Source organism: Pecten maximus, chromosome 5, assembly GCF_902652985.1.
Source record: "Pecten maximus chromosome 5, xPecMax1.1, whole genome shotgun sequence".
NCBI classification, from domain to species: domain Eukaryota; kingdom Metazoa; phylum Mollusca; class Bivalvia; order Pectinida; family Pectinidae; genus Pecten; species Pecten maximus.
The window spans coordinates 42,178,230-42,192,243 of NC_047019.1; the positions used below are offsets into that span (position 1 = coordinate 42,178,230).

A 14,014-nucleotide genomic window follows, 5' to 3' on the forward strand; every position below is an offset into this window, starting at 1 on the left:
TGGCCTGAGTATCAGGAAGGCCAGTGGTCAGATCATCAGTGTAAGTTCTTCAAGCTACACATACATAATTATGTACTTACCTCGGTATTGAAGATATTGACATATTATTACTAAATATTGACGATACACATTGATAGCTACTGTGTATAGTGTATCATACATCCATATTAAACATACAGGATCTGTTTAGGAAAGGTGTTTATATGGGAAAGGTTTAAAGAAATTGATTTAGACAGATGTAATTGTATAATTTATATCTTTACATTAATTAGATATAGTATACAGACATATTAGCAAGAAATTGTGTACCAGGTAGATGTTGTAAAATTTCCAAATTATCTACATGTATAAAAATTCACATCCGAAAATTTCAAGAACTTCTAATTACAAGATGGAGCCTTATAAATTAATAAGTGCATTTTAAAACTGATAAGGTTTTTAACAAGTACTAGGGATGAAAGTGAAAATAAGAAATTAGTCTAATATTATAATCACATTATATTACAGGTTTTGATTATTGGTACCAATCATGGGATGGCCTTTCTTAATTTTGTTGGAGACAGTTTATATCTGGAATAAATTATTTATTTCTGAGGTTGCCCTTTATTGCTAGGTATAATTATTTTACTATGTTTATATGTCTAGAGCACATATTTTATACTTACGATACATCATAAATCCCTTACAGAACTAATGTGTTGGCTCCAGTCCTAAAAATAGACATGGACCGACATACCACATAGTGTTACTACAAAATTCATAATAATGTATTAATATATTTATCATATTCCTTTTTGGAAAAAAGTGTGTCTATGCTTTGAAATGATCATGAATCAAATATTTGTATCAGCTATAGAACATACAGCTCAGACTCAGCATGGAATTCTGGGAATTGTTTTCCAGATTTGATTTTGTGTATAGACAAAAAAAAGTAGTGATTAGTTTAAATGTGTTCCAACTGGGTCTTGAAAAATGAATTTAAAAAATGGAAGTCAAAGATTAAGGCGGGTAGTTATGTTAGCAGGACGGCAGCTGATATTGTGTGTGGGGAGTATGGTAATTTATATAGATAGGAGGGCTGGTGAGATTGTGTGTGGGCCCGGGGAGTGGGGTAATTTATATAGATAGGAGGGGCAGGTGAGATTGTGTGTGGGGAGTGTGTTAATTTATATAGATAGGAGGGCAGGTGAGATTGTGTGTGGGGAGTGGGGTAATTTATATAGATAGGAGGGGCAGCTGATATTGTGTGTGGGGAGTGGGGTAATTTATATAGATAGGAGGGGCAGGTGAGATTGTGTGTGGGGAGTGTGGTAATTTATATAGATAGGAGGGGCAGTTGAGATTGTGTGTGGGGAGTGGGGTAATTTATATAGATAGGAGGGGCAGGTGAGATTGTGTGTGGGGAGTGGAGTAATTCATATAGATAGGAGGGCAGGTGAGATTGTGTGTGGGGAGTGGGGTAATTTATATAGATAGGAGGGGCAGCTGATATTGTGTGTGGGGAGTGGGGTAATTTATATAGATAGGAGGGGCAGGTGAGATTGTGTGTGGGGAGTGGGGTAATTTATATAGATAGGAGGGGCAGCTGATATTGTGTGTGGGGAGTGGGGTAATTTATATAGATAGGAGGGCAGGTGAGATTGTGTGTGGGGAGTGTGGTAATTTGTATAGATAGGAGGGCAGGTGAGATTGTGTGTGGGGAGTGTGGTAATTTATAAAGATAGGAGGGCAGGTGAGATTGTGTGTGGGGAGTGTGGTAATTTATATAGATAGGAGGGGCAGGTGAGATTGTGTGTGGGGAGTGGGGTTATTTATATAGATAGGAGGGACAGGTGAGATTGTGTGTGGGGAGTGGGGTAATTTATATAGATAGGAGGGGCAGGTGAGATTGTGTGTGGGGAGTGGGGTAATTTGTATAGATAGGAGGGCAGGTGAGATTGTGTGTGGGGAGTGTTGTAATTTATATAGATAGGAGGGGCAGGTGAGATTGTGTGTGGGGAGTGTGGTAATTTATATAGATAGGAGGGGCAGGCCGTGAGATTGTGTGTGGGGAGTGTGGTAATTTATATAGATAGGAGGGGCAGGTGAGATTGTGTGTGGGGAGTGGGGTAATTTATATTGATAGGAGGGGCAGGCCGTGAGATTGTGTGTGGGGAGTGTGGTAATTTATATAGATAGGAGGGGCAGGCCGTGAGATTGTCTGGAGGCATAGTAGATTATATAAATATGAAATTCAGCAGGGATGGTATGTGGGGAGCTTGGTAGGTTATAGAGCCACATTATTTCTGAAACAGGATATTTTCGAACTATAAAAATATGTAGTGTTGCGGTGTGAGGATTGTGGACTGAATAAACAAACACTACCTGTACATCTCACATGTGCCTCTGATAAAGATGTTGCTAGGGCTTGAATTAGCATCTCACCTGTCATGGTAGTGTCAGTATTCTACCAACACTTGTTTACAGACAAGGATTTCCACAGGAGCATTATTACTGACGGAAACTTGACCCACAACTCGTTATAATAAGGTGACACGGCAAACTAGACTATCAAACCACAGGACTGTAACTGTGACACCAGGTGTTATTTTCTCACCTGTGGTCAAACTGTGTATTACCTGTGAATACCTGACTGAATGCAATCCATCAAACCTACATTCCAGTGTCTCGGGTGGAGTCAGCATGTTGTAATGAGTACTTATGATGGGTGTAGAGATGTTGTCATGATTAGAATGATTATTATGTAATATGATTACTTCATCCTGTGATGGGTGTAGAGATGTTGTCATGATTATAATGATTATTATGTAATATGATTACTTCGTCCTGTGATGGGTGTAGAAATGTGGACCTGTGTTATGAGAACTTGCTCCAAAGTGACCTTTATGGACATTAGAGAGAGATATAATGCTGACCTTGTGGACTATAGAGAGAGATATAATGCTGACCTTGTGGACTATAGAGAGAGATATAATGCTGACCTTGTGGACTATAGAGAGAGATATAATGCTGACCTTGTGGACTATAGAGAGATATAATGCTGACCTTGTGGACTATAGAGAGATATAATGCTGACCTTGTGGACTATAGAGAGAGATATAATGCTGACCTTGTGGACTATAGAGAGAGATATAATGCTGACCTTGTGGACTATAGAGAGAGATATAATGCTGACTTTGTGGACTATAGAGAGATGTATAATGCTGACCTTGTGGACTATAGAGAGAGATATAATGCTGACCTTGTGGACTATAGAGAGATATAATGCTGACCTTGTGGACTATAGAGAGATATAATGCTGACCTTGTGGACTATAGAGAGAGATATAATGCTGACCTTGTGGACTATAGAGAGATATAATGCTGACCTTGTGGACTATAGAGAGAGATATAATGCTGACCTTGTGGACTATAGAGAGAGATATAATGCTGACCTTGTGGACTATAGAGAGATATAATGCTGACCTTGTGGACTATAGAGAGATATAATGCTGACCTTGTGGACTATAGAGAGATATAATGCTGACCTTGTGGACTATAGAGAGATATAATGCTGACCTTGTGGACTACAGAGAGATATAATGCTGACCTTGTGGACTATAGAGAGAGGTATAATGCTGACCTTGTGGACTATAGAGAGAGATATAATGCTGACCTTGTGGACTATAGAGAGATATAATGCTGACCTTTATGGACAATAGAGAGAGATATAATGCTGACCTTGTGGACTATAGAGAGAGATATAATGCTGACCTTGTGGACTATAGAGAGAGGTATAATGCTGACTTTGTGGACTATAGAGAGAGATAAAATGCTGACCTTGTGGACTATAGAGAGATATAATGCTGACCTTGTGGACTATAGAGAGAGATATAATGCTGACCTTGTGGACTATAGAGAGAGGTATAATGCTGACCTTGTGGACTATAGAGAGAGATATAATGCTGACCTTTATGGACAATAGAGAGAGATATAATGCTGACCTTGTGGACTATAGAGAGAGATATAATGCTGACCTTGTGGACTATAGAGAGAGATATAATGCTGACCTTTATGGACAATAGAGAGAGATATAATGCTGACCTTGTGGACTATAGAGAGAGATATAATGCTGACCTTGTGGACTATAGAGAGAGGTATAATGCTGACCTTGTGGACTATAGAGAGATATAATGCTGACCTTGTGGACTATAGAGAGATATAATGCTGACCTTTTGGACTATAGAGAGATATAATGCTGACCTTGTGGACTATAGAGAGAGATATAATGCTGACCTTGTGGACTATAGAGAGATATAATGCTGACCTTGTGGACTATAGAGAGAGATATAATGCTGACCTTGTGGACTATAGAGAGAGATATAATGCTGACCTTGTGGACTATAGAGAGATATAATGCTGACCTTGTGGACTATAGAGAGATATAATGCTGACCTTGTGGACTATAGAGAGAGATATAATGCTGACCTTGTGGACTATAGAGAGAGATATAATGCTGACCTTGTGGACTATAGAGAGATATAATGCTGACCTTGTGGACTATAGAGAGATATAATGCTGACCTTGTGGACTATAGAGATATAATGCTGACCTTGTGGACTATAGAGAGAGATATAATGCTGACCTTGTGGACTATAGAGAGGTATAATGCTGACCTTGTGGACTATAGAGAGAGATATAATGCTGACCTTGTGGACTATAGAGATATAATGCTGACCTTGTGGACTATAGAGAGATATAATGCTGACCTTGTGGACTATAGAGAGAGATATAATGCTGACCTTGTGGACTATAGAGAGAGATAAAATGCTGACCTTGTGGACTATAGAGAGAGATATAATGCTGACCTTGTGGACTATAGAGAGAGGTATAATGCTGACCTTGTGGACTATAGAGAGAGATATAATGCTGACCTTGTGGACTATAGAGAGATATAATGCTGACCTTGTGGACTATAGAGAGAGATATAATGCTGACCTTGTGGACTATAGAGAGAGATATAATGCTGACCTTGTGGACTATAGAGAGAGATATAATGCTGACCTTGTGGACTATAGAGAGAGATATAATGCTGACCTTGTGGACTATAGAGAGAGATATAATGCTGACCTTGTGGACTATAGAGAGAGATATAATGCTGACCTTGTGGACTATAGAGAGGTATAATGCTGACCTTGTGGACTATAGAGAGAGATATAATGCTGACCTTGTGGACTATAGAGAGAGATATAATACTGACCTTGTGGACTATAGAGAGATATAATGCTGACCTTGTGGACTATAGAGAAAGGTATAATGCTGACCTTGTGGACTATAGAGAGAGATATAATGCTGACCTTGTGGACTATAGAGAGATATAATGCTGACCTTGTGGACTATAGAGAGATATAATGCTGACCTTTTGGACTATAGAGAGAGGTATAATGCTGACCTTGTGGACTATAGAGATATAATGCTGACCTTGTGGACTATAGAGAGAGATATAATGCTGACCTTGTGGACTATAGAGAGAGATATAATGCTGACCTTGTGGACTATAGAGAGAGATATAATGCTGACCTTGTGGACTATAGAGAGAGGTATAATGCTGACCTTGTGGACTATAGAGAGAGATATAATGCTGACCTTGTGGACTATAGAGAGATATAATGCTGACCTTTTGGACTATAGAGAGATATATAATGCTGACCTTGTGGACTATAGAGAGATATAATGCTGACCTTTTGGACTATAGAGAGATATAATGCTGACCTTGTGGACTATAGAGATATAATGCTGACCTTGTGGACTATAGAGAGAGGTATAATGCTGACCTTGTGGACTATAGAGATATAATGCTGACCTTGTGGACTATAGAGATATAATGCTGACCTTGTGGACTATAGAGAGATATAATGCTGACCTTGTGGACTATAGAGATATAATGCTGACCATGTGGACTATAGAGAGAGATATAATGCTGACCTTGTGGACTATAGAGAGATATAATGCTGACCTTGTGGACTATAGAGAGAGATATAATGCTGACCTTGTGGACTATACAGATATAATTCTGACCTTGTGGACTATAGAGAGATATAATGCTGACCTTGTGGACTATAGAGAGATATAATGCTGACCTTGTGGACTATAGAGAGATATAATGCTGACCTTGTGGACTATAGAGAGAGGTATAATGCTGACCTTGTGGACTATAGAGAGATATAATGCTGACCTTGTGGACTATAGAGATATAATGCTGACCTTGTGGACTATAGAGAGAGATATAATGCTGACCTTGTGGACTATAGAGAGGTATAATGCTGACCTTGTGGACTATAGAGAGATATAATGCTGACTTTGTGGACTATAGAGAGAGATAAAATGCTGACCTTGTGGGCTATAGAGAGATATAATGCTGACCTTGTGGACTATAGAGAGAGATATAATGCTGACCTTGTGGACTATAGAGATATAATGCTGACCTTGTGGACTATAGAGAGAGATATAATGCTGACCTTGTGGACTATAGAGAGAGATATAATGCTGACCTTGTGGACTATAGAGAGATATAATGCTGACCTTGTGGACTATAGAGAGATATAATGCTGACCTTGTGGACTATAGAGAGAGATATAATGCTGACCTTGTGGACTATAGAGAGATATAATGCTGACCTTGTGGACTATAGAGAGATATATAATGCTGACCTTGTGGACTATAGAGAGATATATAATGCTGACCTTGTGGACTATAGAGAGAGATATGATGCTGACCTTGTGGACTATAGAGAGATATAATGCTGACCTTTTGGACTATAGAGAGAGATATAATGCTGACCTTGTGGACTATAGAGAGGTATAATGCTGACCTTGTGGACTATAGAGAGAGATATAATGCTGACCTTGTGGACTATAGAGATATAATGCTGACCTTGTGGACTATAGAGATATAATGCTGACCTTGTGGACTATAGAGAGATATATAATGCTGACCTTGTGGACTATAGAGAGAGGTATAATGCTGACCTTGTGGACTATAGAGAGATATAATGCTGACCTTGTGGACTATAGAGAGATATATAATGCTGACCTTGTGGACTATAGAGAGATATAATGCTGACCTTTTGGACTATAGAGAGATATAATGCTGACCTTTTGGACTATAGAGAGATATAATGCTGACCTTGTGGACTATAGAGAGATATATAATGCTGACCTTGTGGACTATAGAGAGATATATAATGCTGACCTTGTGGACTATAGAGAAAGGTATAATGCTGACCTTGTGGACTATAAAGATATAATGCTGACCTTGTGGACTATAGAGAGATATAATGCTGACCTTGTGGACTATAGAGAGATATAATGCTGACCTTGTGGACTATAGAGAGAGGTATAATGCTGACCTTGTGGACTATAGAGAGAGATATAATGCTGACCTTGTGGACTATAGAGAGATATAATGCTGACCTTGTGGACTATAGAGAGATGTATAATGCTGACCTTGTGGACTATAGAGAGAGATATAATGCTGACCTTGTGGACTATAGAGAGAGATATAATGCTGACCTTGTGGACTATAGAGAGATATAATGCTGACCTTGTGGACTATAGAGAGATGTATAATGCTGACCTTGTGGACTATAGAGAGAGAAATAATGCTGACCTTGTGGACTATAGAGAGATATAATGCTGACCTTGTGGACTATAGAGAGATATAATGCTGACCTTGTAGATTCAGTTTTCAGAAAGAGTGAATTTTGGGGTACAAATGACACACCTAGGTGAATCAAACTTCAATATACAACTGAATGTTAGCAGGTGCTTTGATTTCTTCAGTAGTGTTAAGTTAGAAGGCCTTATGTAATAGATAATGGTTTTGAAATCTACATGGTACTGCATACATATGCAACCAGCATGTGGGTAAATTGGGGCAGTTGTAGACACTCCTTTTATGAATATTGCTGATAAGCTGCAGAGATATTCTTGCAGACAAATATTGTACAAGATCTAGGATAAGTGTTATATGTTCTCAGCCATTTTAATTACTGTCTATGTGGCTACAATACCTGTATAGGATATAGGCATGTCTATAACACTACCACAAACATTCCAGGTATTTGAGTCTGTCTAGATCAGGGAACACTACAGCACTACTCATCAAACCCCTCTTTGTGCTGGACAGGAATCGTGTTATATAGTTGTGTTCAGTGTGTACTTGTGATGTACAGTAGTGTATAGTTGTGAAATATACCTGTGTACAGTGTATAGTTGTGATATATACCTGTGTACAGTGTATAGTTGTGATATATATACCTGTGTACAGTGTATAGGTGTGATATATACCTGTGTACAGTGTATAGTTGTGATATATACCTGTGTACAGTGTATAGTTGTGATATATATCTGTGTACAGTGTATAGTTGTGATATATACCTGTGTACAGTGTATAGTTGTGATATATACCTGTGTATAGTTGTGATATATACCTGTGTACAGTGTATAGTTGTGATATATACCTGTGTACAGTGTATAGTTGTGATATATACCTGTGTACAGTGTATAGTTGTGATATATACCTGTGTACAGTGTATAGTTGTGATATATACCTGTGTACAGTGTATAGGTGTGATATATACCTGTGTACAGTGTATAGTTGTGATATATACCTGTGTACAGTGTATAGTTGTGATATATACCTGTGTACAGTGTATAGTTGTGATATATATACCTATGTATAGGTGTGATATATACCTGTGTATAGTGTATAGTTATGTGTAATTTAATAGTTACAGTTAGTGTGTCAGTATATGTCTGATAGTCTTGGTTATGTGTACAGGTTAGTTGTGTTCAGATATGTCTGATATTCTAAGGTAAGAGTGTATCTGTTACAGGTTTTGTGTTTCAGTATAGTTGGATATTCTAGTAAGGGTGTATCTGTAGTAGGTTAGTTGTGTTCATGTATATGTTGATATTCTAGTACAGGAGTGTATCTGTGTACAGTGTTAGTTGTGTTTCGTTAATGTTAGTTAATACGAAGTGTATGTTGTGTTTACTGTGTTCAGTTATGTTTGATTACTGTTACAGTATAGAGGTGTAATACTGTGTTACAGGTTAGTTGTGATATATCTGTTCTGTAAGGGTGATATACCTGTGTACAGTGTTAGTTGTGAATTTACAGTATAGTGTATAATACTGTGTCTAAGGGTAAGTTTGTATGGTGATCTAGTAGTTACCAGTTCTGTAGTGGTGTTCAGTATAATGTCTGATATGTCTAAGTAAGGAGGTGTATCTGTAGTTACAGGTTTTAGTTGTGTTCAGTATAATGTCTGATATGTCTAAGTAAGGAGGTGTATCTGTAGTTACAGGTTTTAGTTGTGTTCAGTATAATGTCTGATATGTCTAAGTAAGAAGGTGTATCTGTAGTTACAGGTTTTAGTTGTGTTCAGTATAATGTCTGATATGTCTAAGTAAGGAGGTGTATCTGTAGTTACAGGTTTTAGTTGTGTTCAGTATAATGTCTGATATGTCTAAGTAAGGAGGTGTATCTGTAGTTACAGGTTTTAGTTGTGTTCAGTATAATGTCTGATATGTCTAAGTAAGAAGGTGTATCTGTAGTTACAGGTTTTAGTTGTGTTCAGTATAATGTCTGATATGTCTAAGTAAGGAGGTGTATCTGTAGTTACAGGTTTTAGTTGTGTTCAGTATAATGTCTGATATGTCTAAGTAAGGAGGTGTATCTGTAGTTACAGGTTTTAGTTGTGTTCAGTATAATGTCTGCTATGTCTAAGTAAGAAGGTGTATCTGTAGTTACAGGTTTTAGTTGTGTTCAGTATGTCTAAGTAAGGAGGTGTATCTGTAGTTACAGGTTTTAGTTGTGTTCAGTATAATGTCTGATATGTCTAAGTAAGGAGGTGTATCTGTAGTTACAGGTTTTAGTTGTGTTCAGTATGATGTCTGATATGTCTAAGTAAGGAGGTGTATCTGTAGTTACAGGTTTTAGTTGTGTTCAGTATGATGTCTGATATGTCTAAGTAAGGAGGTGTATCTGTAGTTACAGGTTTTAGTTGTGTTCAGTATAATGTCTGATATGTCTAAGTAAGGAGGTGTATCTGTAGTTACAGGTTTTAGTTGTGTTCAGTATAATGTCTGATATGTCTAAGTAAGAAGGTGTATCTGTAGTTACAGGTTTTAGTTGTGTTCAGTATGTCTAAGTAAGGAGGTGTATCTGTAGTTACAGGTTTTAGTTGTGTTCAGTATAATGTCTGATATGTCTAAGTAAGGAGGTGTATCTGTAGTTACAGGTTTTAGTTGTGTTCAGTATAATGTCTGATATGTCTAAGTAAGGAGGTGTATCTGTAGTTACAGGTTTTAGTTGTGTTCAGTATAATGTCTGATATGTCTAAATAAGAAGGTGTATCTGAACCATGGTACAATAATAGCTATTGATCTGCGTCAGTAAAACCAACACACATCTTCCTTATACACAACTCATAAAGAAAACTTTCTCAATGGTGTACATTTTATTTTGAGCCAATTGAAGTGAATTGCTGACCTTGCTCCAGTGGGCTGTGTTTGGTAGTGTTGAATAGTTGAGAGATCTAGGCTTTTACAGATCTTAGTGTAATATTGGAAATGTTTTACCGACAGTTGGCGTGATGCCACCGATAGTTACATGGCTCACATATCACTGTACTGTAAACGTGGTACACAAACTTTTATAATGGAATCATTGGTGGCCAGCGGGCCTCTTTAAACTTGTGAAAATATTTTAAGAATGGATATTTAGTACTGTCCCATACCAAAAAAAGGTATAAAAAGTTATAACTTTTTAGTACCTTTTTAGTACCTTTTCTGTACCTTTTTCAAAAGGTACAAAAAAGTTATAACTTTTTTGTACCTTTTTGAAAACTTAGAATTAATGAATGTAACTTTTGATAACTTTTTTGGACTTAGACAATTTTAGATGTAACTTTTTTGTACCTTTCTAGACTTAGAAAATTTCAGGTATAACTTTTCTATACCTTTTTTGTACCTTTTCAGTACCTTTTTCCATACCTTTTTTGTAACTTTTTAGTACCTAGAAAAAGTTATAACTTTTTTGTACCTTTTTCATACCTTTATAGTACCTAAAAAAAGTTATAACTTTTTTTTAACTTTTTAGTACCTAGAAAAAGTTATAACTTTTTTGTACCTTTTTTATACCTTTTCTGTACCTTTTTAGTACCTTTTTTGTAACTTTTTAGTACCTAGAAAAAGTTATAACTTTTTTTTAACTTTTTAGTACCTAGAAAAAGTTATAACTTTTTTGTACCTTTTTCATACCTTTTCTGTACCTTTTTAGTACCTAGAAAAAGTTATAACTTTTTTGTACCTTTTTCATACCTTTTCTGTACCTTTTTAGTACCTAGAAAAAGTTATAACTTTTTTTTAACTTTTTAGTACCTAAATTATACCTATTTTTGTGTGAAATGTAACTTTTTTATACCTTTTTTGTACCTTTTTTATACCTTTTTTGTACCTAATAAAAGTTATAACTTTTTTTAGGTACAGAAAAGTTATCAAAAGTTATAACTTTTTAGTACTAGATTGGAACCGCTGTTTAAACATGGTTCCAATCTAGCATCAAAAGTTATAACTTTTTTGTACCTAAAAAAGTATAACTTTTTTGTACCTTTTTTTGGTATGGGGTATTGTGAATCACCGAACGGTCAGTGTTCACCCAATTTTCACCGAGGCCACTTGTACTGCTTATAAAATGAAAAGGAAGACTTCTATTAATGTTTTCGAACATTGTTTTCTTTTTCTCTCCTTGTCTTTTTCACCCAGGCCGCCAAATATACATTACTGCTAATAAAATGAAAAGGAAGACTTCTTTAAATTTTTTCTAACAATGTTTTCTTTTCCTCAATTAAACTGAAAAAAAATTCTTATGATAAAAGCATATTTCAGAATAATTGTCAAAAACAGGGCTTATATTATGCCCAACAAATTACATGTATAAAAAGAACGGGTTGTAGTGGTTTGTATATGGTGTTAAACTCAGTCTCTGTCACTCAGCTGATGGAGCGGTTAGGTGTGACTTGTATATGGTGTTAAACTCAGTCTCTGTCACTCAGCTGATGGAGCGGGTAGGTGTGACTTGTATACGGTGTTAAACTCAGTCTCTGTCACTCAGCTGATGGAGAGGGTAGGTGTGACTTGTATATGGTGTTAAACTCAGTCTCTGTCACTCAGCTGATGGAGCGGGTAGGTGTGACTTGTATATGGTGTTAAACTCAGTCTCTGACACTCAGCTGATGGAGCGGGTAGGTGTGACTTGTATATGGTGTTAAACTCAGTCTCTGTCACTCAGCTGATGGAGCGGGTAGGTGTGACTTGTATATGGTGTTAAACTCAGTCTCTGACACTCAGCTGATGGAGCGGGTAGGTGTGACTTGTATATGGTGTTAAACTCAGTCTCTGTCACTCAGCTGATGGAGCGGGTAGGTGTGACTTGTATACGGTGTTAAACTCAGTCTCTGTCACTCAGCTGATGGAGCGGGTAGGTGTGACTTGTATACGGTGTTAAACTCAGTCTCTGACACTCAGCTGATGGAGCGGGTAGGTGTGACTTGTATATGGTGTTAAACTCAGTCTCTGTCACTCAGCTGATGGAGCGGGTAGGTGTGACTTGTATATGGTGTTAAACTCAGTCTCTGTCACTCAGCTGATGGAGCGGGTAGGTGTGACTTGTATATGGTGTTAAACTCAGTCTGTCACTCACCTGATGGAGCATATACTTGTTTGGTTCAGATGGTAGAGCTGTGGCTTACCACACCAGAGACTGGGCTCGATTCTTGTCACCACACCGGAGACTGGGCTCGATTCTTGTCACCACACCGGAGACTGGGCTCGATTCTTGTCGGGGCACTCACCAGGAATTTGTTTTTCCTTGTTCTTTCACACATGTATGACTGTTTGTGTGATTTCTATGGGAATCTCTTTTGAAGACTATACTGGCAGGTCTGCAGGCTTTGGGACTACAGGCTTTCAGTCAGATTTATACTGACATACTGGGTTGTTATGGGATTATTTATACTGACATACTGGGTTGTTATGGGGTTATTTATACTGACATACTGGGTTGTTATGGGGTTATTTATACTGACATACTGGGTTGTTATGGGGTTATTTATACTGACATACTGGGTTGTTATGGGGTGATTTATACTGACATACTGGGTTGTTATGGGGTTATTTATACTGACATACTGGGTTGTTATGGGGTTATTTATACTGACATACTGGGTTGTTATGGGGTTATTTATACTGACATACTGGGTTGTTATGGGGTTATTTATACTGACATACTGGGTTGTTATGGGGTTATTTATACTGACATACTGGGTTGTTATGGGGTTATTTATACTGACATACTGGGTTGTTATGGGGTTATTTATACTGACATACTGGGTTGTTATGGGGTTATTTATACTGACATACTGGGTTGTTATCGGGTTATTTATACTGACATACTGGGTTGTTATGGGGTTATTTATACTGATATACTGGGTTGTTATGGGGTTATTTATACTGACATACTGGGTTGTTATCGGGTTATTTATACTGACATACTGGGTTGTTATCGGGTTATTTATACTGACATACTGGATTGTTATCGGGTTATTTATACCGACATACTGGGTTGTTATCGGGTTATTTATACTGACATACTGGGTTGTTATGGGGTTATTTTTAATGACATACTGGGTTGTTATGGGGTTATTTATACTGACATACTGGGTTGTTATGGGGTTATTTATACTGACATACTGGGTTGTTATGGGGTTATTTATACTGACATACTGGGTTGTTATGGGGTGATTTATACTGACATACTGGGTTGTTATGGGGTTATTTATACTGACATACTGGGTTGTTATGGGGTTATTTATACTGACATACTGGGTTGTTATGGGGTTATTTATACTGACATACTGGGTTGTTATGGGGTTATTTATACTGACATACTGGGTTGTTATGGGGTTATTT

At 37.4% G+C, this 14,014-nt stretch overlaps 1 protein-coding gene across 4 annotated transcripts in view; it reads left to right on the plus strand.

Moving 5' to 3' along the window:
* LOC117328079 (serine/threonine-protein kinase LATS2-like) overlaps positions 1-14,014 on the plus strand; it is a 64,631-nt gene that overhangs the window by 21,499 nt on the left and 29,118 nt on the right. The window lies entirely within an intron of this gene.